Source organism: Adiantum capillus-veneris, chromosome 14, assembly GCF_014529385.1.
Source record: "Adiantum capillus-veneris isolate H3 chromosome 14, ASM1452938v2, whole genome shotgun sequence".
NCBI lineage: Eukaryota > Viridiplantae > Streptophyta > Polypodiopsida > Polypodiales > Pteridaceae > Adiantum > Adiantum capillus-veneris.
Genome location: NC_140944.1, coordinates 127,861,108 through 127,888,790, shown reverse-complemented (window position 1 = coordinate 127,888,790; position 27,683 = coordinate 127,861,108).

Here is a 27,683-nt window from a genome sequence, read left to right as displayed (position 1 = left end):
GTATACAGTTTAAGCAGTGTGATGGTGGTATTGCCTTGTGTCAGAAAAGTTACATAGAGACATTGCTATGTAAATTTTGACTTGAGGATTGCAAGCCTACTGCCACTCCCATGGAAACAGGTTTGAAGTTGAGTCTACATGATGCTAGTGATCCTGCTGATGTCACTCTTTACCAAACTGCTGTTGGCTGCCTCATTTATGTATGCAACATGAGGCCGGATATTCAGTTTGCAGTCTCACAGGTCAGCAGAATTATGCATAGCCCAGGGTCTAAGCATTGGCAGGATGTCAAGAGGATTTTCCGCTACCTTAGTGGCACTTTACATCTTGGCTTGTTTTATCCCAAGGGGGGATCTTTGCCGCCAGGCTTACATGCTTTTTTGGACTCAGATTGGGCTGGTTGTTTTGACACGAGAGTGTCCACAAGTGGTTTTTGTTTCATGATTGGCAGTTCATGTATATCATGGTTGAGCAAGAAGCAGCCTACTATGGCCACTTCGAGTTGTGAGGCTGAGTACAGGGCAGTCTTCACAGCTACGGTTGAGTGTGTATGGCTCAGACGCCTTATGGCTGATTTGGGTGTTGGACAGGACACTGCCAACACTATCTACAATGACAGTCAGAGCGCATTGGCAGTTGCGAGGAACCCAGCTTTTCATGCTCGCACAAAGCACATGAGGTGAATTACCACTATGTCAGGGAGAGGCTCTCAGCAGGAGAGATCAGCTTGGCTTATGTGCCAACACAGGACAACCTTGTAGATATTTTCACAAAGGCATTGTCTCGTGAGAAGCTTGAAGCTTTTTGCAAAGCTTTGGGCTTACTCCCCTTTGTGGACTGATCATGTTCTTAGGGCATGGAACTTCCCTTTACTCATGTGCCAGCTCTCGTTCACCGCATCACTCCAGGGGGATTTGTTACCATATACATGTGGTAGTGATGTGTGTGAACACACTAGGACCGTCGGGGCATTTTTTCCCTCTTTAGGAGGTTTTTTTCCCCAAGCATTGTATATACGCCCATCACTCTAAGGCTATCTATCTTTCCATTGCACACTAAGTAATACACTCTCTATTGTGTGCCTTGAGCTTCCTTCGTCTTCTCCAAGCTGTGTGCGTTTCTCTGCAACCCTAATTCCAACACCGTCAGGGCATTTTTTCCCTCTTAAGGAGGTTTTTTCCCCCCAGCATTGTATATACGCCCATCACTCTAGGGCTATCTATCTTTCCATTGCACACTAAGTAGTACACTGTCTATTGTGTGCCTTGAGCTTCCTTCGTCTTCTCCAAGCTGTGTGCGTTTCTTTGCAACTCTAATTCCAAAAATTGGTATCAGAGCGCATTGGCAGTTGCGAGGAACCCAGTTTTTCATGCTCGCACAAAGCACATTGAGGTGCATTACCACTATGTCAGGGAGAGGCTCTCAACAGGAGAGATCAGCTTGGCTTATGTGCCAACACAGGACAACCTTGCAGATCTTTGCACAAAGGCATTGTCTCGTGAGAAGCTTGAAGCTTTCCGCAAATCTTTGGGCTTACTCCCCTTTGTGGACTGAGCATGTCCTTAGGGCATGGCAATTCCCTTTACTCATGTGCCAGCTCTCGTTCACCGCATCACTCCAGGGGGGATTTGTTACCATATACATGTGGTAGTGATGTGTGTGAACACACTAGGACCGCCAGGGCATTTTTTCCCTATTTAGGAGGTTTTTCCCCCCGAGCATTGTATATATGCCCATCACTCTAGGGCTATCTATCTTTCCATTGCAAACTAAGTAATACACTCTCTATTGTGTGCCTTGAGCTTCCTTCGTCTTCTCCAAGCTGTGTGTGTTTATCTACAACCCTAATTCCAAGAGAATCTGAGTTAAATCTTGGTACAAATGTGGGGACAAACCATTCAGGGGCCAGTGGTACCCTAGATGACAATCTATCTAGGAGAGCTAGAGATACGAGTAGCAATTCATCTAGTGACTCTTCACTAGAGATTGGCCGTAATTGAAAAGTAGACAAGAAGAGTAAGAGATACAAGAGGCAACTTTATCGAGCAAATGTGCGTGCTTGAATAAATGAAAAGAAATCTACCATGGAATGGCTTAATTATATAGGGGCATGTGATGCTCATCAAAAGCTGGTAGATAACTGGGATAAATACCTTCTAAGCGTTATGTGGTGTAGTCCACAACCCATTGACATTGCATAGTTAGAAGCTACAAAAAAGCCAAAGTTGAGCCGTATCGTGAGGAAATGACAAAATCAAGAGTTAGCTCAACAACAAAAGGAAGCGGAAGAGAAATCACAGTCCATGGAGCAACAAGACCCCACAAACTTACACCTTGCACTTGATCATTTCAAATCCTACACCACGGAGGAACGTAAGGTTGTGTATACAAAGGCACACAAGACACCTATCGATGGCAGTGATGGAGTCTATGATGGTCCAGTGATAGTTAGGAAATAGAGTTAGCAGATGCAGGTGAGGAGTCCAAACTTGTTTTTATTACCCAAGATTTGACAGAGACTGAGGAGTATGTACTTAAAGAACTTCTCAAGGAATTCAAGGATATATTTTCTTGGACATATCATTATATGAAAGGTGTTCCACCTTCCTTGGTGCAACACACGATTCCCATGAATAGCATGGCTGAATCAGTCCAACAACTACCCAATGAATCCTAAGTATGCAAAGATTGTTCAAGAAGAGATTGAAAAGCTTGTCAAATGTGGATTCACATATCCTATTGAGCACTCAGAATGGGTATCTCCAATAGTTATTGTGCCGAAAAATAATAGGAAACTCAGAGTGTGTGTAGATCTCAAAAAGGTCAATGCCACCACTAGGAGGGACCATTACCCCTTGCCATATTCAGAACATGTGCTTGAAAGAGTTGTAGGAAAGGAAGCTTATAGCTTTTTAGATGGGTAATTTGGATACAATCAAATCACAATTGCACTAGAGGACCAAGCTAAAACAACTTTTATAACCAAATTCAGAGTCTTTGTATTTCGTGTTATGGCTTTTGGCTTAACCAATGCCCCTGCTACCTTCCAAAGATTGATAAACACTGCTTTTAGAGAATATTTGAGAGAGTTTTGCGAAGCTTTCTTAGATGACCATTGTGTTTTGGAAAGAACATCTTTCATATTTATGAAAAGTGTCTGAGAAGTGCAAATTGTATCACATCTCCTTAAACCCTTTCAAATGCCAATTTTGGGTTAAACATGGAGTCATTTTAGGGCATATAGGGTCCAAAAATGGAATCTCCACAGATGGGAGCAAAATCAAAGCCATTGTTGATTTGCCACCACCTACAAACTATAAAGGAGTTCAAAGGTTCATGGACCATGTTGGTTATTACCGACAGTTTATTTTAAACTTTGTTGGAGATAGCTCCTCCATTGTAAAAACTTCTTATTGAGTTCCATTGGAGCGCGGAGTGTGACCATGCTTATGAGTCATTAAAAAAGACCTTGACTAGTGCTCCTATTCTATGAGTGCCTGATTGGATGTAATTTTTCATGTTCATATTGATGCATTGAACTTTGCTACTGGGTTTGTTCTAGCTCAACCAAGAGAACATAAATTGGACTACCCCATTAGCTTTGCAAATCGTCAATTAAATGATGCTAAGAGAAACTACACCACTACATAGAGGAAAGGTTTAGCTATGATTTACGTAGTGAAAAAATTTTGCTACTACATTCTTGCCAACAAGTTTGTTTTCTATGTTGATCATCAAGCATTGTTGTATCTAGTAAATAAACCTTGTTCCACGAGAAGAATTACACGATGGTTGTTAATTCTTCTTGAGTTTGATTTTACTGTTGTGGTGAGACTTGCTAAAAGACATGTCATGCAAATCATTTGTCTCGCATACCCAATGGTGAAGCCCCTACGGGAATTGACGATGAATTGCCTGATACTTCCCTGTTCCTAGTCGAGACCATGCCTGAATGGAGTGAGAGGATTGTGAACTTTCTAGTTAATGGTTTTCCACCCAAGGAGCTTCTTAAGGATATAGCTTGAAAACTGTTAAAAGAATGTGAACTTTATTCTCTAATTGTAGAAACTCTCTACAAGCTAGGGAAGGAGGATATTCTTAGATGCTATGCTCGAGAGGGTGAGTATTTATACATACTACAAGAAGCCCACATGGGTGTAGCCAGAGGACATTTCTCAGGGGAACGAAAGGTGTTGAAATCAGGCTATTGGTGCCCTACCTTATTCAAGGATGCATCACTTTTTGCAAAAGGATGTGATGAATGCCAACATTACAAGATCACACAACAAAAGGATAAGATGCCCTTACATCCTATTAAAGTGACTCAACGCTTTGAAAAGTGGGGTTTAGACTTTGTAGGCCCGATTAGTCTGGTAACTCGTAACACTCAATCTTGATATATTATTGTTGCCACTGACTATGTGACAAAGTGGGTGGAAGCCAGGGTGACACGCAAGGCTGATGCTAGATCAACTACCAAGTTTCTTTTTAAGAAAGTTATTACAAAATTTGGTTGTCCCTTTGAAATTGTGAGCGATAATGGTACTCATTTTATAAATGGATTGATAAAGGAACTCACAACAAACTTCATGATAGCTCACCATAGGTCTACATCGTATTACCCACAAACAAATGACCAAGCTGAGAGCACTAACAAGACCTTATTTTTTATCTCACCAAAATTGTGGAAGCTCATCTCACACATTGGGATTTGAAGAGTTTTTCTCAAGGTGTGCATGACACTCATAAGGTCAAAATTAGAAATTTGCATTTTTTTCACTTGGAGAGGAAAAAAATCATAATTTTCTTCCTTGACCCTAGCCACACTAAGTTTGAGGAGACCATATTTGCACTAGAGGAGTTCCCCAAAGTAAGTAGCACACTTGCATAGTCAAATTTGGAATAGCTCTCTTGTGCATGGGAATAAGACAAATTCTACTCAGAAAGGAGTCCAAAGGGAGGTCATAGGACTCTTTAGACCATCAAAAGGGTCAAAACTTTGAATTTCTTGCAAATAAAAGTTGTTTGGATTGGATAGCAAGTCTTTGAATTAGTTGGAAGGAAAAATTACCTCAAAAGGCCATAGGTAGGAGAAAATCGTGATTTTCTCCCACAAAGTGATAGGGTCAACATTAACCTAGATCCACCTTCTGACGCAACGCTTATAGGGCACGACTAGGTCTGGAGATCATTGAAATTGTGTATGAATCCCTGTAATTGACCAATTTTGGCATCAATCTCTAGTCTATCTTATTCTCATATGTGTTCAAGTCCCACACTGCAAAATACATTGCTTCAAAATACAATGGATCACGGGACCCCCATACTTATTCCACATCTTTGAAGCAAGTATTGAGAGATGAATACATTACAAATTTCCACAACTAGTTTGAAGGTTTTGTATTGACCATGCAAGTCACAACCCTCACTTGGTTCCAAACTTTGAAAAAGGAAGACAATGGGAATATAGAAGTGTTGCTACAACATTTCGTAGAGAAGGTTTCCATGAGAGGAATCAAACACAATACTGTGTCAGAGATTCACTCCTTCAAGCAAAAGAGGGTGAGAAACTTCAAGAAGCCGTTTTGCAATTCAAGCAATACATTGGGAGGTGTCCACCACACAAGAAACCTCAGGAAGATTGCTAGGTAGTCATGTTCATAGAAAATCTCAAGAATAAACATGTCAAGAAGGATTTACATTTGAAAAGTGTATGACGTCGAATGAGGTTACGAAGGAAGCCATCAACTTAGTGGACAACTGCCAGATATACCGAGAAGTGACGAGAGATGTGGATGCAGGTTCAACAAATTCTGGATCTGTAGCAAGTGGACAAAGCACTACCAAACCAACACCGCAACAATAAACACCCATGAACACTGAGGAACTAGCTAAAGAACTTGTGAGGAGAAAGAGCAACTTATATCAAGGTGAAGTATTTACCCTAAGCCAGGGAACTCTGATGTTCATAGCTAACCAAGGTGAAACCATATGAAAGTCATATCCTTAGAGACCATATGCATAACAACCTAAACCACAAAGACCTCCGGGACCTTGTTTTAGGTGCGGTGGCGACCATTGGGCTAGAGATTGCCAAGAGGATCAACCAAATGCGGTAGTCAACACTGCTCATGGAGAGAAGAGTGGGGGAGGATATTGTGGGGGATGCGGAATTAAGAACCTATACATGGACTACCCTCAAAATCCAGAGAAAAAACAAAAGGTGATGATGACAAACATTGTGGAAGGTTTACCAGCTTCAAGTGGATCAGATTCAGAGACAAAAATACCATTGAAAGAGGTAATGAGAGCACATGCAAAACAAAAAATGATAGAAGACAAGGAGGATAGTGACTCTCACAAATCTATTGGGGGAAAATCAATCAAAAATCCAAACGAGATAGAGTGAGAGTACAATACCACAGGAAGTTAAAGGCTGTTACAGCTGAGATGTCTCAAGATCAAGAGCGATCACAACAATTAGCAAAGCCCAAGCCTAGTGTTATACTAGAGGAAATACATGAAATTGAATTGAACCCAAAGGAAAGCATGCTAAAAGAAATTATTTTGGGAGGTTCAATGCTAGTCAACAAAAAGTTTGAGCCATTGGAAGCAATTCTAAAAGCTTACGAGGTAAGATCCGACAATAGATAGACATTGGAATATACATGGTTGACTTATCCTAAAGCGGAATGGAAAAAGCTACGATTAGAGATGTGCAAAATATTCATTGAGATGGTACAAACTCTTATGGAGTCTCCATCGCTAATGAAAATCAGAGAGAGGATAGTTCTTCAACCATCTCTAGAGCAGAAAGACCTGACAAAATGAAAGAAGTGAGTGAACAGGATCGAGACCTTGAAATTTCACTCATAAAAAAACCAAAAGAGAATAGTAGACGAATGAGACGAGGAGAGGAAGTGGAAAGAACCTCTAGAAAAGGAAAAAATAGACATACACCAGAAGGATGTAGCATCTACCTACCAGATATCGCCTAACATGCCGAGGTCATAGACAGTTGTCTTAGAACTCCAGAGAATGGTCAAGAAAGTGAGAGATGAGAATTGAAATGAAGGGAAAACACCCATTGTGGAAGTTGATCTTGACAAAGGCATGATTGATGTCCACATTCAGTCAATGTATGGGGATCAAGGTACAAAGAAATCGAAGGATAGCAGAGAGGATACCTTTAAAGAGCTACCTCCTTACTTAGGTCCTTATGAAGGAAAATCGGATGTTATGGTCCTTCTATCACAACGAGGGACCTTACGACCAATCCTAGGTTCTCAAGGATTGTAAGAACTTATGTCCACACCTGTGAAATGTACTCTAATGGCGGCGGAACTGCTGAAAATCAGACCACATATGTGGAATTATGTCAAAAAATTTCTTGAGAAAATGGGCATAAAAAACCCAGTGGAAACCTTAAACCTTGCAGTAGATAAGTGAAAGAAACCTAAAAAGGATGCTAAACCAATTCCCATAAACAAGGTTGGGGATTATTGCAAGGGAGAAGAAAGAAATACCATACTGGCCATAGAGCAAGAGAGAGTAGAAACCATCGCTATCTTGGATAGTGAAGCAGGGGTTGTCATCGTCGCAACGAAATTTATTTGGGAGAAATGGGGAAAATCGGCCTTAGGAAAACAAGCATGAAACTGCAATTAGTTGACAGCTACATTGCAAAACTTGTTGGTATTCTGGAACAAGTAGTAAATGACTTTTTTTGGAATTGAGTATGAGCATACGTTCGCGATAGTAGATTTTGGTACTAAGAATAACTATGATCTTATTCTGGGAAGGCCATTCATGTGCCAATTAAATATGGTTCAAGATTGGGGCTATGATTACATCTACTTACGCCACATGGAGACCACTACACGCATCAACTTAAATGACCACAGCTAGAGAGATGTACGAAGAACACCTTTAGAGGATTTTGATTCTGCAACTGCTACAAATTTTGAATTACCTACATGGTTAAGCTCTAAAGCTTATCTGTGGATGTGTGGAGCCTTTGACTACAATATCTCTATCGAGGATGAGAACAAGAAGGAAAGACTATTTGAAGATCGGGACTATGTAGGAGAGCCATTTCCCGAAGAAAGAATGGAGCCCTTAGAGTGGACTCGGATCTTGGCCACCTTAGATGTGCGTGTTAATAGAATCACACCCACCAAGTTTTGTGACAAGAATGGCTTAGACTTAGTTCCCATATGCATGATTAGAGTTAATCCAAGCGGAAATAACCAAGAAACCACAGAAACTGGTGATGTACAAGGAGTTGACACTAAAGCGCAGTGTTTGTGTATTCGGGATGAGGCTTCTATTAGAGATCTTACCGTGGAAAGTGATTTAGACTGCACCTTGGAGCAAAACAAGGAATCAAGTGATGAATGTTATTATGACACCCTTGATGCTCAAAGATATGAGGAGCTTAGTCAGATGAAGAGAAATCAAAGGATCACGACAGTGATCTTGAAACAAGACTTGAAAAATTATTTGAGTTTCCAAATTAGAAACCCAGAAGGAAACAACGTTACAGGAATAAACAAGCCACAAATGGGACGAGAGAAAATACAATGCCCCATATCAAGAGAAAATAGTCTTACCTAAGACTAGTGGGAGCTTATGATTGCATAAGGGACAAGATAATGGGAAAGTCGGCAACATCTTCTCAACCAAACAAGACTAAACCCAAAAAAGGACAACCGACGCAACCTCTTAAGGACGCATCAAAGACTAAGGATGTTGTTAGTGAACCTAAATGGACCAAGGTTGAACAAAAGAAGAAATACAATGAGCTGAAACAAACATTGAAAGAGGTTTGGACAAGAGAAATGAAAAGTGACAACAAAAATGGGAAAGAAACAAGGAAAGACGGAATAAGTGTACCCTCGTATTACTTGAAGTACACTATTCAAGATTGCAAATCATTGTTGAACAACCAATAGGACAGAAACCAAGAAAGTCTTATGATGGACCTGAGCATGGTAAAAGAATACATCTAGCAAAACCAGGAGAAGAGCCTAAACCTACTTACATTGCTACGGACGTATCACCAGGCGAGGAAGAGTTATTGATTCAAACGCTCAAAAAGTATAAGAATGTGTTCACCTAGTCTTATGAGGGCTAGAAATGGGTTACCATTTGTCAGCATACAATTCATCTAAGGCCTGATGCTAAACCAAGAAAATAATGCCCTTACACTTACAACACAAAACACTTGCCAATAAAATCAAAGAGGAAGCTGACAAACTAAAGGAAGCTAAATTCATCTACAAAATTGAGCACACGAATTGGGTATCCCCTATAGTGGTGGTGCCTAAGAAGAATGGCAAGTTAAGAGTGTGTGTCAGACTCAAAAAAGTGAACGTAGCTACTATTTGCGACAATTATCCTCTTCCCATCACTAAACATGTCTTGAAAGGGTAGTAAGGAAACAAGCATATAACATTTTGGACGTATTTTCAGGTTAAAATCAATTGGAAATTAAATTGGAAGATCAACAAAAAACAATTTTTGTGATTAAATGGGGCATTTTTGCTTACCGAGTGACGCCTTTCAGATTAACAAATGTACTAGCCACCTTCCAAAGGCTTATGGCTCACGCGTTTAGAGAGTACTTGTGTATCTTTCTAGAAATCTATATGGATGACTTATGTGTGAACCCAATGTTACCCAAAGACCATATAGAGCACCAATGTTACGCCGACTAGTAAATTTGATGCTCACATGTGTGCAAATAATTGCAGATCATGTGCAGACAGCACCCCTAAGGAGCATGTTACACTATACATGTGAGCATAACACCACATTGGAATAAGTACATTGTGGACTGTTTGAACCAGGTTCCTTTCCCTAAAAAATATAAAAAACAAGAATAAAGGCAATAACAAGTGAAGCATGGTCATACAAATTGATTGCAACATTTTACCCGATAAATGATTTGAACTTAGTGCATCTAGACATCTGTAAGAGATCGGTGAGATCTTGATGTGATGCCTAAGTGAATGTGACTTGAATGAGATTCTAGTGCATCAAGATGTCTATCTGCACGAGATGACTGGATACTGGTGTGAGGACATCAAGAGTTTTTGAAGGATGAGATGGCTGCACAGTGATCTAGGTGCATCAAGAGTTATCCACAAAATTAAATGGCTAAATTGAATGATTGAAAACATGGTGTTCAATGTGAACTAAGTGTGTGATTTTGTGAATTGCATGCTATGTGGATTTATTGTCTTGTGGGGATGGTCATGGGCATGGTTTGCTTGGTTGAAATGTGAATGAAAGGATATGAATCTAATAGTACAAGATTTAGTAGATCAAGACATCCATGAAGAGATTAGTGCAATCTAGATGTGATTGCTAAATGGTTAGAATGATTAGGATATGTATCTGAGACCTTTGATAGAAATCTGATTGATCACTAATCGATGAATTTGTAGAAGTGTTGAATTGGTGGAGTCTGGTGCATGAGTACATAGAGTCAGTGTCCGCTCAAAAAAACTCTATCCTTTGGCCATTTTTGCAGGTGTAATCAAGGGTGATTACAATTATTTCAAGAGGAAGATGTCACAAAGTGATGACATGGCATGCCCAACTGGAAAAGAAATAGCTGAGTGGACAAGAGAAACTAAACCAACCAACTAGAAGGACTCATGAAGCACCGGCTGTGGGGCCCAAAACCCTAAAAGACAAAAGCTTGGACTATTGGAGATATTTTTGTTGTAAATCGTGCTAACATGCTGATGTGGAAGATCATACAGATTGCTAACATGGCAAGCCAACACAAAATTTTTCTTTTGTGTTGCATTGCTAGCGTGGCAAGATGTATGGATTTTTAAAAATTATGTTGGCATCTTTAGAAGATTTTAATGCTAGCTTTTGAGGAGCAAAGGTTTTGGGGTTTAGTGCTTTTGAGGAAACTACTTTTGGGGCTTTGCTTTTGGGCATTCCTTGTAATTTTTATAACTTGACCCTTGTGGCCTCAATCTAGAGAATATATGGATGTAGAGTCTGAGAGAAGAGGATCCTCAGGAGCTGTACTTTTGTTGTGTGAAATATTAAAAAAAACCAAAAGGGACGTAGGTCTTTGGGGCCAGTGCTTCTGAGAGTGGAACTCCCCCGTGCCGTGTCGACTCTCTCTCTCTCGTAAATTTTAGTGATTTTGAAGTTTTTTTTTGTGTGTTGCTATTGATTTCTTGCTTGGAGTGTCCAAGCATGTAGCACCTACATCCATTCTCATAAATCCATTGTAGTCCTATGTAGCTATATGAATTTTAGTCCCATGAGTCTTTCACGTTAGGTGGTGCATTTATCTCATCTGTATGATACATGTCTATCTCATGGATACAGTGTGTCATTGGTCAAATACAAACATCTTTACACCAGTTTAAGATTGAGACTGGTAGATTCAGAGGGATACCAGTAGCTAGCAAAATATGCCACCTATGCCATATAGAGCCAAAGATAGAGATGCATTATATATGTTAGTGAACAGTGTATTACGAGATACAGAGTCACTTTGTTGTCTATTTAGAGAGGTCTTTGGACCCTTCTCCAGAGTCATGAGCTATCAAGAATTAAGATGTCTTGGACTATATCTACTTGAGTTACACAGACACAGAGATAGTTTACTGAGGAGATCTAAGAGAGAGAATCCCAAAGACAAATTACGAATTCCTTCACACCAGACACTGGACACATAGAGGAGTAGCCACCATTGCAAAGCTCAGCTCATACTCACACTTGTGGCACTCTCAGTAACCGTGCATTGGAGCTAGGGAGATTGAGATGCCCATGACTGAGAAGAGGAACTTCACAATATTGACAAAGACTACATCACAGGATTCGAGCCATACTATCTTGACATCAAGAGTACATCTAGAGTACATATCAGGATGGATTTATCACCCATTAGATCACCCTCTTGTATTGGAAATCCATTGTATCAGTGGTAACACATACCCCACATAGCTCTAGCTAGTAGCACTTCTAGATTCATTTAATCATCTCTTTTTTTGTACCGAGACACGGTATTAGATTCACCAGTTTGTGAAGGTTTGGTCTCATCGATCATTTTTGCCTTTTGAAGAGGTTAATATATTATTTCATTTCATTTCATCTGTGTGTGTGTGTGTGTGTGGTCATTTTGGCCTTTTGAAGACGTTCATATATTATATCATTTCATTTCATCTCTCTCTCTCTCTTTCTCTCGTTAGTTTCCTATGACATTAAAATTATCTTCTTCTTCTTCTTCTCTCTCATGGGAGCTATACATTGTGTATATGAGGCCTCTGGGGGTGCTCATTGGGCCCAATAATTCAAGAACCCTTAGCAAGCTGTTGGTTGTCAAAACAACCTAGCCAACCAGGCGGGCACCCCTCGAGTTGACCCCTTTATTTTTGAGCCCAAAATTTTGATAAACCTTCATTAATTTTCTGAAAAGCCCCTTGTGATCATATGAGAGTCTCTGATTTTATTCAAACCATCTTGCGCCTGTCCGTGCTACATTCGAGTTGTAAAGTTTGTAATTGAGTTTGAGCCTAGTGAATTCGGCCATCGACCAAGAGAGCCCTATGTATAAAACTCATTTTGTAAAGTGGGAAAAGAACCATTATAATTATCAAGTTTTTTAGTTTGAAGCGTATGACTGAGAGAGGCTACTCTCATACGACTTGTAATCCGCATATTCTAAGTTCTGATAATCACATTTTGATTCTAAAACTTGCATTGTGTTCTTTTTCCATTTCTTTTTCATTCAAGTTTTTCATTGTCAATTAGATTGTGTTTCTAACTACATGTTGGTGTTACCATATACATGTGGTAGTGATGCATGTGAACACACTTAGGAACACGGGGCATTTTTTCACTTACTAGGAGGTTTTTTTCCCCCGTGCATTGTTTACATGCCCATCACTCTAGGGCTATCTTATCTTTCCATTGCACACTAAGTAATACACTCTCTATTGTGTTCATTGTTCTCCAGTCATATTCTCCAATTTTTGTGTGTTTTCTTGCAACCCTAATTCCAACAATTGGTATCAGAGTAGGTTGCATCCTCCCGAGCTTAGTTGCCAACAACTCCAACGCACGCCTGCTCACTTTCTTTAATTTTTGTGAAATTTGGTGAGCGTCAACATGTCTGCTCAAATTTTTGATTCGGGCTTATTTTGGCCTCTGTTTCCACTACCGATAGGCAGCGCTACACAGGCATTTTTGTCATTTTGTGTAAAATTTTGGTCAGTGCCATTTTTTGCATACTAGGTCGCTTACAATCTTCTATGGTTTGTGCTATATAGCACATGTTGTTCTTGCTTCATTTCTCCTCTTTTCAAGCAGTTTTTACATCAGGTGCAACATTTGCCATGGCTGACAACAACACATATGTGTTCAAGATGTTTGCTGCTGAGGACAAATTGGATGGAGACAATTACCCTATGTGGGCTTATATGATGCAACATGTTCTTATGTTAAAGGGCGTTTGGAATATTGTGCAAGGCATTAATGTACGTCCTGGTTCTGAGGATATAGACGATGTTGAGGATGTTGCAGGTTTCGATGGCAGGATTGCTGCCGCTAGAGCTGTTTTTCCTACAGTTGAGCAAGCTCGTTGGGATGTAAAAGATGCACAGGCTCATGCTTTGATTGTGTTGTCTAAGAAGCACACTATTAGTGCTCATATTTGTTCATCAAAATATTCAAAATAGGTGTGGGATATTCTGGTTTCACAATGAGGCTAAAATTGCATTGCTGCATCAAAGATTATGCATGAGGAGGATGAATGGACACTTTCCTTGCTGGTGTCAAGGATATAAATGAGCAACTTATTTCTGTAGGCAAAGTCATTTTTGATAGTTCCCTTCTGTAGAGTGTTCTTGATGCTTTGCCAGATTCTTACTAGACTTTTGCTAGTACTTGGAGACTTATGACCCAAGGAAATCTTGAAGTCGTCAAGTTTGATGCATTATGCACATTGCTATTACAAGAGTCACTTTCCAAAAAAAATAGGGCTAAACAACGTGCAGTTGAATAGGCTTCTATTGTTGCTCAAAGAAAAGGTAGTAACAACAATGTAACCACTTCTCATGGTTCTTCTGCGAGTGGAAAATCTTCTGTTCCTAATGGTTTTATTGGCAGCACTTCGTTTGGGAATTCTGGTGATAAGGAAAAAAAGGAGATGCGTTGCCATTATTGTAAAGCTAATGATTACTTGATCAAGCTGTTACCATATACATGTGGTAGTGATGTGTGTGAACACACTAGGACCGCCGGGGCATTTTTTCCCTCTTTAGGAGGTTTTTTCCCCCGTGTATTGTATATACGCGTATCACTCTAGGGCTATCTATTTTTCCATTGTACACCAAGTAATACACTCTCTATTGTGTGCCTTGAGATTCCTTCGTCTTCTCCAAGCTGTGTGTGTTTTCTGCAACCCTAATTCCAACAATTGGTATCAGAGAAGGTTGCGTCCTCCTGGGCTTAGTCGTTAGTAGCTCCAACATATGCCTGCTCATTTCTGCTCAGATTTTTGACTCGAGCTCATTTTGGCCTCCATTTCCACTACAGGTAGTACTACACAGGCTATTTCGTCATTCTGTGCAGCATTTTTGTTAGTGCCATTTTTTGCATAACAGGTGCCTTATAGTCTTGTACGGTTTGTGATATATAGCACGTGTTGTTCCCGCTTTGTTTCTCCTCTTTTTGGGTAGTTTTCACATCAAGTGCAACATTTACCATGGCTGACAACAACACAAATGTGTTCAAGATGTTTTTTGCTAAGGACATATTGGATGGGGACAATTACCCTATGTGGGCTTACATAATGCAACATGTTCTTGTGTCAAAGGGCGTTAGGAATATTGTGTAGGGCATGATGTACGTCTTGGTTCTGAGGATGTAGGCGATGTTGATGATGTGGTAGGTCTTGCTGCTATTAGAGTTGTTTTGCCTACGACAGAACAATCTCATTGGGATGTAAAGGATGCGTAGGCTCATGCATTGATTGCATTGTCTGTGAAGAGCACCATTGTTCCTCACATTCGTTTAGCAAAATCTGCAAAACAGGATTGGGATATTCTAGCAGGTCTTAATGCAAGCCGCAATGAGGCTAAAATTACTTTGCTGCATAACAAGCTCAAATCGAAGATTATGCATGAGGAAGATGATATGGACACTTTCCTTACTGGTATCAAGGATATCAATGAGCAACTTATTTCTATAGGTGAAGTCGTTTCAGACAGTTCTCTTGTGCAGACTGTCCTTGATGCCTTACCAGATTCTTACCAGACTTTTGCTAGTACTGGGAGACTTATGACCCAAGGAAATCCTGAAGTTGTCAAGTTTGATGCATTATGCACATTGCTGTTGCAAGAGTCACTTTCCAGAAAAAACAGGACTAGACAGCGTGCAGTTGAACATGCTTTTATTGCTTCTCAAAGAAAGGGTGGTAACAACAATGCAACCACTTCGTCTGGCAGTTCTGGTGATAAGGGAAAAAAGAAGATGCGTTGCCATTATTGTAAAGCTAATGATCACTTGATCAAGTAGTGTCCTAAGTTGAAGACCAAAGAGGCTAAGAAGAAAGAGGGTGGTTCCACTGCAAATGCTGGTTCCACTACAAATGCAGCCATTCTTGAGTCTTCTCTGAAAGGAGACTGTGATGCTGATGTTGATGCAGAATGGGCTTTTAGTGCAGAGTGCACTTACAATCCTGCTGTCCATGATGCATGCATGTCAGTTGTTGCAGATTCACATGTGTGGTATTTTGACAATGGTTCTACAAAGCACATTACCTCACATCATGTATTGTTCACCTCTCTTGAGTCTGTCCCTCATGGGAATTCAGTCACTTGTGCCAACAATGCCTCTTTTCTGATTCAGGGAGTTGGAAAGATTATGCTTACTGCTATAAATGGTAGTTCTTTCACACTTGTTGATGCACTTTGTGTACATGGGATCAAGAAGAATCTTTTGTCTGTATCTGCACTTGGACTTACTAGACTTGGACTTGTAGTCAAATTTGTGGATGACAGATGTACAATTCATGATCTCAGTTTTGGTGATGAAATTGTTGCATCTGGGATTTTGTGCCATGGGTTGTATAAGCTTACTTTGTATGACAAGTATGGACAAAACTTTGCAAATGCACTTGTAGATTCAAGGGCTATTTCAAATGCAAAACTTTGGCATGCACGTTTTGGTCATCTGAATTTTTCCAATTTGCTGCTGATCTGAGCCTATCACAAATTTTTGTTTATTATATTTTGTTGGTTTTCCTTGCTTCTAGAGGTTTACAATAAAAGAAAGAGTGAGAACAACCTCTTGGAAAAATTAAAAAGAAATGATTTGATAGGAATTTTTTCTTGACTAGTTCACCGGAGGTGAAAGGTAGAGGGAGAACCTAGTGGTAAAGGGAAGGGAAAATATGTAAATGTGAAAAGAAAAGATATGATGTGGTTGTAGAGCCATGCACCCATGATTCAAGGGTCATGAGTGTCTCATATCATCATGGCTTTGGAGCCATATGATGATTCAAACAAATGGGACCCAAGTGGAAGACTTGGTAAAGGAAGGAACCAGACACATGATTTTGCTGAATTTTTAAAAAATACTTCCACTCCGATCCAAGAAAAGTTGTCTTCATCAAAGTTGTAGCTGATGAGCTGGAGATTATGGCCATATTTTTTTAATAATTTTTACATCTACGGTCTAGGAGATATGGCCAAAATGGCGGATGCCAGTTTTTTCAACTGTGGTGGAGACCACCCCCTCTACCTTTACACACACACACCCTTCCTTTTCCACATTGAGACCTTCTCTAAAAATCAGCCATTAGTCTTCTCACCCTCCTCTCCTTCCTCCTCTCTCTCTCAAGCTCAAAAACCCATCAAAATTCCTCTTCTAATCACCTCTCAAGTCATGGTTAATCTTGTTGTAATTCATAAGTTCTCATTCAACCCCTTTCTATTATTACTAGATATGTATTGATTTTATGTAGATTCTTTACATTTTAAAATAAGGAAGCTCTTGGACTCAAGCTATGGAGGAAGGAGTGAAGACAACACAAGTGATGATGGAGCTAATTGGTCAACAAATCACTTGGAAGGAGCTTCTTCATTGGTTGAATGTCCCTAATCAAGCTTCATTTGTACAAATTACACTTGGATCTTAACCTCACTCCTAATCACTCTCTTTCCTATATAAAGAGGCCTTCCCCTTTGTAATTTCAAGCCTCCCTCAGCCCCATTGAGTCTTTGTATCACTCACCATGAGCCCATAAGCTCATTCATTCACTCTATTCTTGCACATTCTAGAGTGCAAATTGTTTCATGCTAGTAACCTCTCCTCCTCTTACTTATGTTAATTAAGAGAAATCTTTTATATGTGTGTGAGAGTGCTTGATGTGATCTTGGCTAATCCTTGAGTGGTTGTTTGGTAATCTACATGCTATTTGTGTTGGGAGTGTTTGAAGTCATCCATTCCTTGTACACACACTAAGGTTAATGCTTCATTCATAGTGATCTCTCTCTCTCTCTCTCTCTCTCTCTCTCTCTCTCTCTCTCTCTCTCTCTCTCTCTCTCTCTCTCTCTCTCTCTCTCTCTCTCTGTAGCGGTCCTAGCCCACGCTTCCAAGACTAGGTGGTGCCCTTATCTCATTTCCCTTGTGGCGCAATGGAGTTTGTTTTGGTGTAGAGGCCGCCATTCCAAATTTCCTTCGTTATAAATTGGTGCCTCCACGGAGGAGTTCTCAAGCAGTGCTCTGTCAATCCTATGAAGGAAGATCCATCAAATTCTCCGAGACTTCCACTATGGTCTCCCCAAGAAGCTCGAGAAAAGAAGCGTCTTTATCGACAAACGGCACGTATGCGGGTAAAGAGAGTTAACTACACACACCCTTCTTTGCTTCAAGGAAAATCTTGTAGTCATCAAGTCCCTAGGTCAAAAAATTGTGTTGAGTGCTTTGTGGCTAGTGTGAAGACACTTCCTTTGAAGCCTCGACTTCAGGTGGTGAAAGCACTCTCAAACTCGGGTATTAACAAGTTTTTGGAGGGGGAGCTACACATCAATGGGGTGCGGTATTGGCAAGAGGCTACATATGGTGATGCACTCCAACTACTACTAGCAAGAAGGCTCAAGGTGGTTGAGAGGGTAGCCATCGAACCCTATGAACTCTACAAAGCTGAAGATGGTCACACCAAAGCTAGGCTAATCACTGGTGAGCAAATTCTTCGCATCTCTCAAATGGTGGGATCCAAGAGAGCTAAACTTCAATGAAGTGCTTCATGGAAGTTTGTATTTAATACACCAATGAATAATCCCATTTTCTACAACTTTCAATCAGTTCAGAATATTAGGGTGAATGTTCGCATTGATAGAAAGATTTTTTTCCAACAAAGATTTGTCTTCTATTTTGGAGCTGAGAGGTTGAGAGAGATATTGTTGTCCCTTGACCCTATAATATTTCCTATTTTGGAGTATAATGTATCTTTTGATGTTCACATCTTCATCTTGCTTTAAGCATACTCCATGAATCATAGCGATTTATATGGACCTTTCCAACCTCTTACTAGACAAACTGTGCATATAATAGCTAGCACAAAGCTTAGGTTCCAAAACATCATAAGGAACTTACTAGGCCCTCGTCGTCTAGCTGAGATTAATGCATCTATCAATCCATTTATTCTACCCTTAATAAGATATGATTTGGGCCTAGACGTTTTCATCTTTGTGCTGTATTGAGAGGAAGGCAACCCATTTTTATGATGGCTTTCCCAAATTTTTTTGGGCGTAGTGGGGAAAATGCTGGGGATTTTTTGGATAACTTGGAGATGGCTTTCCTTGTCTCTGGGAGTGATGACGAAGCATTGAAATTGAGATCTTTTCCTTTGGTGCTCAAAGAAGAAGCTAGGGTATGGTTCCAGGCTCTAGATCCAACCCAAAGAATTGATTGGGAGGGATTGAAGGCGGCTTTCCTACGAAGATTTCAACGAGCCAATTCGGCAGAAGAGCTATGGAAACGGCTTCTGGCCCTTCATCAAGTTGACCCTCATGGTTATGCAACCTATGAGGAAGGTTTTCTGAAACTTTGGGGGCAATGGTCAGACTCACTAAACCCTGGTGAGCGAGCTCCTAATTGCCTCCAAAAGGATCGATTTATCTCAGGTTTGTACCCCTTGCTAAGGGAGAAGGTAAAGAGCAAATTTCCAAATGCTTTTGAAGATGCCTTAAGAATTGCTAGGGAAAAAAATAGAAAGATTCTCTATCAAGCCCAAGCTGGCCAGCTAGCTTTGGGAGGCAATATCACAACTATGGAAGCTTCTCACATACCTCCAAATGTGCCTAATGCACCAGACCTCAATAGAGGTCAACAAGAAGATATGCTCCAACAAATAAACAATCTCACAAACCAGCTAGAGGGGTTGAGAGTAAATCTTGTGCAGGGTGCAAGAAGGCCTATTGAGGGAAATGGTGGGAATCGGCCACCAATGCGACTTCAAGCAAGGGAAATGTTGTGTTACAATTGTGGAGAAAATGGCCACAGCATGTATAATTGCCCTCATCCCAGAAGATATGACTACTCTGTCAGAGGTCCTCGACAACAAGTAAGTCCTCCCCGTGCTAGAGCTCAAGCACAAGAGCAACCGCAACCTCAAATTTTGCAGCCACCTCGTGCTCAAGCTCAAGCCCCTGCTACTCAACCAAATGTGAGCATCATAAGGATGGAGGAGGTCCTCAAGGGCAGAAGCAACCAGGAAGAAATAGCTAAAGGGAAGATAAAGATAGATGAAGTGGCTACAATGCCTATCAAACATGTGCGTGTCCAAGATGAAGTAGGTAAAGAAACAAGCAAGGATGCAAGCAATGAAGCAAGTACATCTCAGGCAACTAAAGATGAAGCCAAGAAGAGAAAGACCCGTACTAGGTCTCAAATTGACATCTTTGATTTCCCTATGGGATCTCGGACACAACCTTATGACTTGACAACTGATGTGAGTTCTCAAGGACCAAAGATTACTTGGCCACAACTACTTCATATCTCCCCAAAGCTTCGACGACAATGGTCAAAAATGGTGAGCACGAGGGCAAAGCGAAGTAAGCTAGTAAGTGTAATCAAAGCATATGGTCTCAAGAATATAGTGCCTTTGGTGGAGGCTCAAATCAAGGGACAACGGATTCCAAAAACTTACATTGACAGTGGAGCAGAGGTTTGTGTCATGAGAGAAAAGCTAATGCATCAATTGGGTTTAGAGGTAATGGAATCATCAAACTTTAGGGCAAAAATGGCCAATAATGTCTCTGTCACTTGTGTGGGTGTAGTGAAAGCTTTGAGAGTTTCTGTTTTTGGAATCACTACAGAGGTTGATGCTTATGTGATGCCAGTAAAGGGAGAAGTATACCCCCTTATTTTAGGACAACCTTGGCTCATGGGTATAGGAGCTAGGCAAGATTGGGCAACAGGAGACTTGGAGTTGAGGCCTCACATGGGTGGCCATAGTCGGAAGGTGGTTTATAACCTAAAGAATGGGCGACAAGAGAACCTTGAACTAGAGACGTCAGTTGATGAGTGGAGCTCAAGTGGATGCTCCTCATCCATGGACGAGGAAGAGAGTTCAAGTGAAGAGAGTGATAGCACTCTCGAAGTCATGGGAGTCACCATAAAGGAAACTACCTCATCAGAAGACAACCCAAGGATCCAAATGGAGAATGTGTGGGATGCCAGCCTAGAGGAGATGTTATCCAAGGATATAAAGGAAGAAGAAAAGGAGGGTTATGTAAATGTTCTCAAGAAGCATGCATCATTGTTTATTTATGATTACACTCACATTACAGGTGTCACTGCAGTGAAGCATCATATCCATCTAAAAGAAGGGAGCAAGCCAGTAGTACAAAAACTAAGAAGATTAGGAGTTGTGCAACAAAATGCACTGTTGTCTGAGGTGAAGAGACTCTTAGAAGCAGGATTCATATACCCAGTAGAAGATTCAGAATGGGTCTCCCCAGTAGTGGTGAGGCCAAAGAAGAATGGTAAATGGCGCGTGTGCATGGATTACAAGACACTAAATGTTGCAACAAAGAGGGACCACATCCCTCTCCCATTTCAAGATGAGATTCTAAATGAAGTAGCAGGCCATGAGAGATACACAGTGTGTGATGGCTACTCTGGCTACTTTCAAATACACATTGCAGAGGAGGACCATAAAAAGACTACTTTCATCACACCATGGGGATGTTTTGCATTTCGAGTCATGCCTTTTGGTCTCACCAACGCTCCAGCCACCTTTCAACGATTCATGAACATGGTCTTCCAACCTTACTTTGGTAAGTCCATAAGGGTTTTCATAGATGACTTTTGTATTTACAGCTCCAAAAGTATGCATCTCGGCAAGATTGATGAAGGATTTACTCGTTTAGCTAAGCTGGGTGGACAACTAAATAAGGACAAATGTCACATTGGGGAAAGCAAGGTTACACTATTAGGGCATGTAGTGTCCATTGATGGAATCGAGGTGGATCCTGAAAAGATAGAAACATTGCTAAATCTACCTTCCCCAACTTCCATCAAACAATTAATCTCTTTCTTGCAAAAGCTAAGATATTTGAGTAGATTCATACACTTACTCTCCCAAGTGATATTTCCTCTACAACAGCTGACTCGTCAAGAGACGCTTGTTTGGAGTGAAGAAAGTGATGGGCATTTTAGAGAGATTAAAAAAATGTTAGGGTCACTCCCTGTAATCCTCCAACCTTGTTGGGAAGAAACATTCTTTGTAAACCCTAGTGTGGGAGAAGAGGCCATTGGTGCTGCCCTCCTACAAAAAGATCCAAAAACATCCTTTATGAGGCCTGTGTATTTTGCTAGCCGCCTCATGGAAAACACAGAGAAGGCCTACACCCTGATGGAACAGCTAGTGTTAGCTCTAATGTTTGCGGTAACCAAATTTCGGCCATACTTGCTGCCGAAGAGGTTTGTAATTATCACTGTGGAGGATATGTTTCCCTATGCACTACAACATATGGAAATCTCTGACAAAATAGCAAAGTGGGTGGTGCGACTTCAAGAGTTTGATTATACAATACAGGTTGAAAGAACAACTCGAGCATGCTTAGCCGACATTTTCACAAACAAGTGCTATGAAAAAGTTTTCCATTTGAAGAGAAAGGAACTTCCACCACCTCCAGCTCCAGAGGCTTTGGTCAATGCTTATAGCCTCTACTTTGATGGAGCATACAAGAGAACCAAGGATAAGGCAGCTACAGGCATCGTGGTCTTATCTCCATTGGGAGAGAGGATCCATGGTGAAGGGATCACTCTAGAAGATGTCCACTCCAACAATGAAGCAGAATATCATGCTCTAATTCATGGCCTTTGTTGGTGCCTCGATAATTCAATTAAGAGATTAAACGCTTTTGGTGACTCCATGCTTTTGGTAAGGCAAATGCAAGGTACATGGGCTTGCAAAAATGCCCGTCTCTCTACTAAAATGAGAGAAGCCAAAGCTCTTATGAGGAGATTTAGGGAGGCACAAGTACATCATGTGCCAAGAGACCAGAACAAGGTTTGAAGTTGAGTCTACATGATGTAGGCAATCCTGCTGATGTCACTCTTTACCAAATTGCTGCTAGATGCCTCATTTATGTATGCAACACGGGGCCAGATATTCAGTTTGCAGTCTCACAGGTGAGCAGATTTTTGCATAGCCTAGGGCCTAAGCATTGGCAGGCTATCAAGAGGATTTTTTCTACCTTAGTGGTACTTTACATCTTGGCTTGTTTTATCCCAAGGGGGGATCATTGCCACCAGACTCACATGCTTTTTCGGACTCAGATTGGGCTGGTTGTTTTGACATGCAAGTGTCCACAAGTGGTTTTTGTTTCATGCTTGGCAGTTCATGTATAATAATGGTTGAGCAAGAAGCAACCTACTGTGTCCACTTCGAGTTGTGAGACTGAGTACAAGGTAGTCTTCACACCGACGGTTGAGTGTGTATGGATCAGACGCCTTATGGTGGATTTGGGTGTTGGACAGGACACTAGCAACACTATCTACACTAACAATTAGAGCGTATTGGCAATTGTGAGGAACCGAGTTTTTCATGCTCGTACAAAGCACATTGAGGTGCATTACCACTATGTCAGTGAGAGACTCTCAATAAGAGAGATCAGCTTGGCTTATGTGCCAACACAGGACAACTTTGTAGATCTTTTCACAAAGTCATTGTCTTGTGAGAAGCTTGAAGCTTTCCGCAAAGCTTTGGGTACACCCCCCTTGTGGACTGATCATGTCCTTCAGGCATGGAACTTCCCTTTACTCATGTGCCAACTCTCCTTCACTACATCACTCCAGGGGGGATTTGTTACCATATACATGTGGTAGTGATGTGTGTGAACACACTAGGACCGCCAAGGCATTTTTTCCCTCTTTAGGAGGTTTTTTCACCCATGCATTGTATATATACCCATCACTCTAGGGCTATCTATCTTTCCATTGCACACTAAGTAATACACTCTCTATTGTGTGCCTTGAGCTTCCTTCGTCTTCTCCAAGCTGTGTGTGTTTCTCTGCAACCCTAATTCCAACACAAGCAATGTCTCAATTTGAAGGCAAAAGAGGCTAAGAAGAAAGAGTTTGGATCAACTACCGGGTCCAATACAAGTGCAACCATTGTAGAGTTTTTTGTGAAAGCATTAGGGAATTTCGGAGGTCATTTGGAGGGCCTTCTAAGAAAATGTATTTTTTGCACTCTCTCTCTAGAAAAAATGGCAAATAATAGAGCCGGTTCTTTCATAGTAAAAGTTCAAAAAGTGTACTTTAAGTAGATTCCTTACTCTTCTGAACATTCGTTCGTAGTGATTGAGGGATAATCCTCTTTTCAGTTGCATTGAATGAACCTCGTCAATATGGAGGGAATGAGGCTAACATGGAGGGACAAAGGCGCAGCCGCTATTCACTTTCCATTAAACCTGCACATTTGGCTAATGGCACACTCCTCAAATGGCACAAATGTTACCCAGAAACGAGCCAAATATCACCTTCACATTGATTTGGACAATGAGTACCAACCATTGATTAAGCGTAGTAAAACAAACACACATATACCTCCCGCTTCCATAGACACGCTCAGAGCTCAGGGAGCTAAACACATAGATATTTGGACGAGAGGCTCTCTCTACCCTAAGAATCCAATGACTAATGCGTCTCCACCGTTTGTCAATCCTACAAGCTTATTGACCTTTGCTCGTGATGGAGAAAAGGGCCTTCTGGGTTATTGTAAATCTCTTACAAGAGAAGCTGAAACTTACAAGGGCATTCTCCAAGCTCAACAATGTGAGATTGTTCGCCTTTCACATTTACATTCTACAGATCAGGTTACCATTTTGCAACATAAAATAGAGGTACAAGAACTGAAAGGAAAGGTGCGAAGTTGTCAAATGAAGGACACCATCTTGGGTGCTCGTATCCGAAAGAAGAAATTGCGCAATCTTGAAACATTGCAGGTTGCATCAGGAGGTCTCAAGAAAAGAATTCGAGCATTAAGGTGATACTTCTTGGTTGGCTACATTGTCTTAGTTAAGTAATCTTTTTTTTTTCTTGTTATGCATTGTTTTCATGTGCCTAAATAGTGTTAGTGAAGCAAATTTTCTGTTATTTACTTATGCATTGTCTTCATGTAGAGATTCAATCTATCCTGACAAGGAAAACATTGACCCCAAAGCCAATATAGGAAAGAGATTGAAGCCACTTATAAGTAGAAGCCTGGCAGCAGATATAGTACATGACAAGAAGTTTAAGGTCCTACAACGAAATGTAGTGGACCGCTTTATTTCAGAGAACTCAGTGCCTGCAAAAGAGATACAAGGCACACTTGATTCACTTGGTGTAAGCAAAAGAGGATATTCGGCTATCCAAAAGTCATCCATCTTTGTTAAGAAGGGTATAAAATCCAAACTTCTACCATCAGCCTCAAGTGTTTGGAAAGAGAGGCTTCAGCTTAACGAGGCACAGGGAGACTATCTTGGACAGCCCTTTCATATTAAAGCAATTTACAGTGGCCATGGAGAAAGCATGGCATATGATGAGTTCAATAATATTTTTATGGACCTGCGGATATTATAGAAGAGAATGGTGGAGTTTTACAACATCACATTTGAAGAGTCACGAGGGGTATTACATTTTGTGTTAAAACTGGATGAGTGTGAGCTTGTTAAAGAAAAAAAGCTAGAGCGTGTTACTATTACTTTAATGAATAGAGCCCTCTCAAAGTGTCCCAGTGATGATCCTTTATATTTTAGCGTTCAATCAGAATCTAACATATGGTGGCTTGGTGCGTTTGAGGTAAGCGATATTCTCAGGTAAGCTCAAATGTTCACATCTACTTAAGTCTCATTTATTTTGTGTTGCAGGTAAAGAAAGAAGATCATGAGATTCTATATTGGGTGTTCCATCGAACTAATATTCCGGAGGTGATTGATCGACAGACTAACCAGGGAGAGGTACTACGTCTAGATGGAAGGGGAGACTTTCAAGTTCAGTGGCATCTTGCAGGTGACCTCAAAACATTAAAGTGCATGTATAATTGTGGAATGGGTGCAATGGCAAAGTCGCCGTGTTTGTTCTGCATGGAGCCTGCAAAGGTCATGGACCCAAAGTGGTGGAGAAAAGCTCCAACACGTCACATTGAGGATCCTGCTTTTCGACCGGTTTTGAAAATACCACTTGTGAATGTCCACATTTGTACAATGCATGCCCTTTGTAGAATTGTGGAGAAATTGGTCTACTTATATATCGGGTTTGCTTGGAAGATTAAGAACTCGGCAGAACGACAAGTAGCCCTGCAATGCTTAGAAATGGTACTGTCGGATATGGGGTTTCATGTTGGCAATGTGAAAATCCAGCGGGATGAAAAGAGATCAACTGCTGAGAAGGATGTCCCATGCAAACCATCCATCGGTGGGGTGAAGGCACGGAGGTTTTTATCTAAACCCCAAGGTACAAGAGATCCGTAGGTAACAAAACATGGAAAAATATATAACACATCTTATGTTAGCAAGGTAGAGTATCAGAGCTGGAAAAAGCTACATATTGTAGTCAAAAACCAAGAACCAACTACTCGTAACGCGAAGGCTGAGGTTTGGCGATCAATAGACATCCTATTTTTGATGTGCGACAAAGATGACTGGTCACAAGGTGATATGAACAAGTTCAAGGAGAATCTCAACCTTCTGAAAAAATCATTCAAGACAGCATGGATAGACACCCAGATTACTCACTACATGGTATTATCGTGTATTTCATTCTCTCTTATGTGCAAATATGTGAGTGTAAAACATTCTAACTAATCTGTTTTCATATCCAGCACATCATCTTCAATCATTTACCATATTTTATACAAAAGTATGGGAACCCGGCAATATGGAATACCCAAGGGATGGAAAAGTCTCATTACATGGCGATAAATGCTTATTTCAGGCACACACGACATGGTGGCTCTCGAATCAAGGCTAACAGTTTGAGAGAACTATTTGAATGGATCTATCGTAGAATCATTCATCGAATGCAGGCAAAAGAAGTCTTGGCAAATTCAGCAACAGCACAATCCATCAGACATTTACAACAACAAAAAGTTAAAAGATCAATGGCATACAATAACTCCGGAGCTCGTGAAAGTCAACGAAGGTGGAGAGAGACAATGGTGTATGTGAATCACAAGTGGAGAAAGATACTCTGAGTGGATGACATTGTACAAAATTTATGTAATACATGATCTTATACAATTGCTACTTGAAGTGTATCAAGATTTTGAAGGTTCAATTTTGTTTTTTGGCACGTCACCCTTGTAACGAATCATGAGATGTTTGCCATACTCTAAAAGTTCATCTGGGTTTTGTCTACCAAGAGCTAGTGCCATTGCTGTGTAGGTGTAGTAATACGCTGCCCGACCACCTGTATAGCCCGGGCAGTAACCAAAACAATCTCTAGCAAACACTTTGTCCACAAGAATGACTTTATCTGCACTTTTGGGCAGCACGGGTCCACCCAAGAAGCGTGATAGTGTCTTGAATGTGTAAGTTGCTATCGAACCCTCTTGTGACATGGAATTGTGAAAAACTACTATCGGCGACTCGCAAAGCTTTGAAAGGTACTGCGCTAGGGCCGCATCCCTTCCACGATACTCTCGAGTCCGCCGCCGAAGGAAGTCATCCTTGTCAGCAATCCAAGACTGCACATATCATGTCAGAAGTGACACAAAGAGATATATAAATATATATTATATATATATATATATATATATATATATATATATATATAGAGAGAGAGAGAGAGAGAGAGAGAGAGAGAGAGAGAGAGAGAGAGAGAGAGAGTTACCATGAAGCTCTCATCCTGCAGAAAGAGGTTTTCCTGCCACAGGTCTACAAATGTAGTTGACCCCTGACCTGAATGGTTAAACCAATCCTCCACTTCTTTGTTACTTGTTGATGGTCTTAGGCTTTGTCTTATTGCTTGGAAGGTGGCTTCATCAGGTAGTGTCTCCTTGTATTTTTCAGCTTTCTCAAAGCATCTTCGAAGGCATTCCATTGGATTGCTGGATGTTTCCATTGCCTCATCATCACTACTATCCTCTGAAACAAATCCACTCCTCTCCTCTTGGACTCTGGAAATAATAGCCAGGGAGAAAT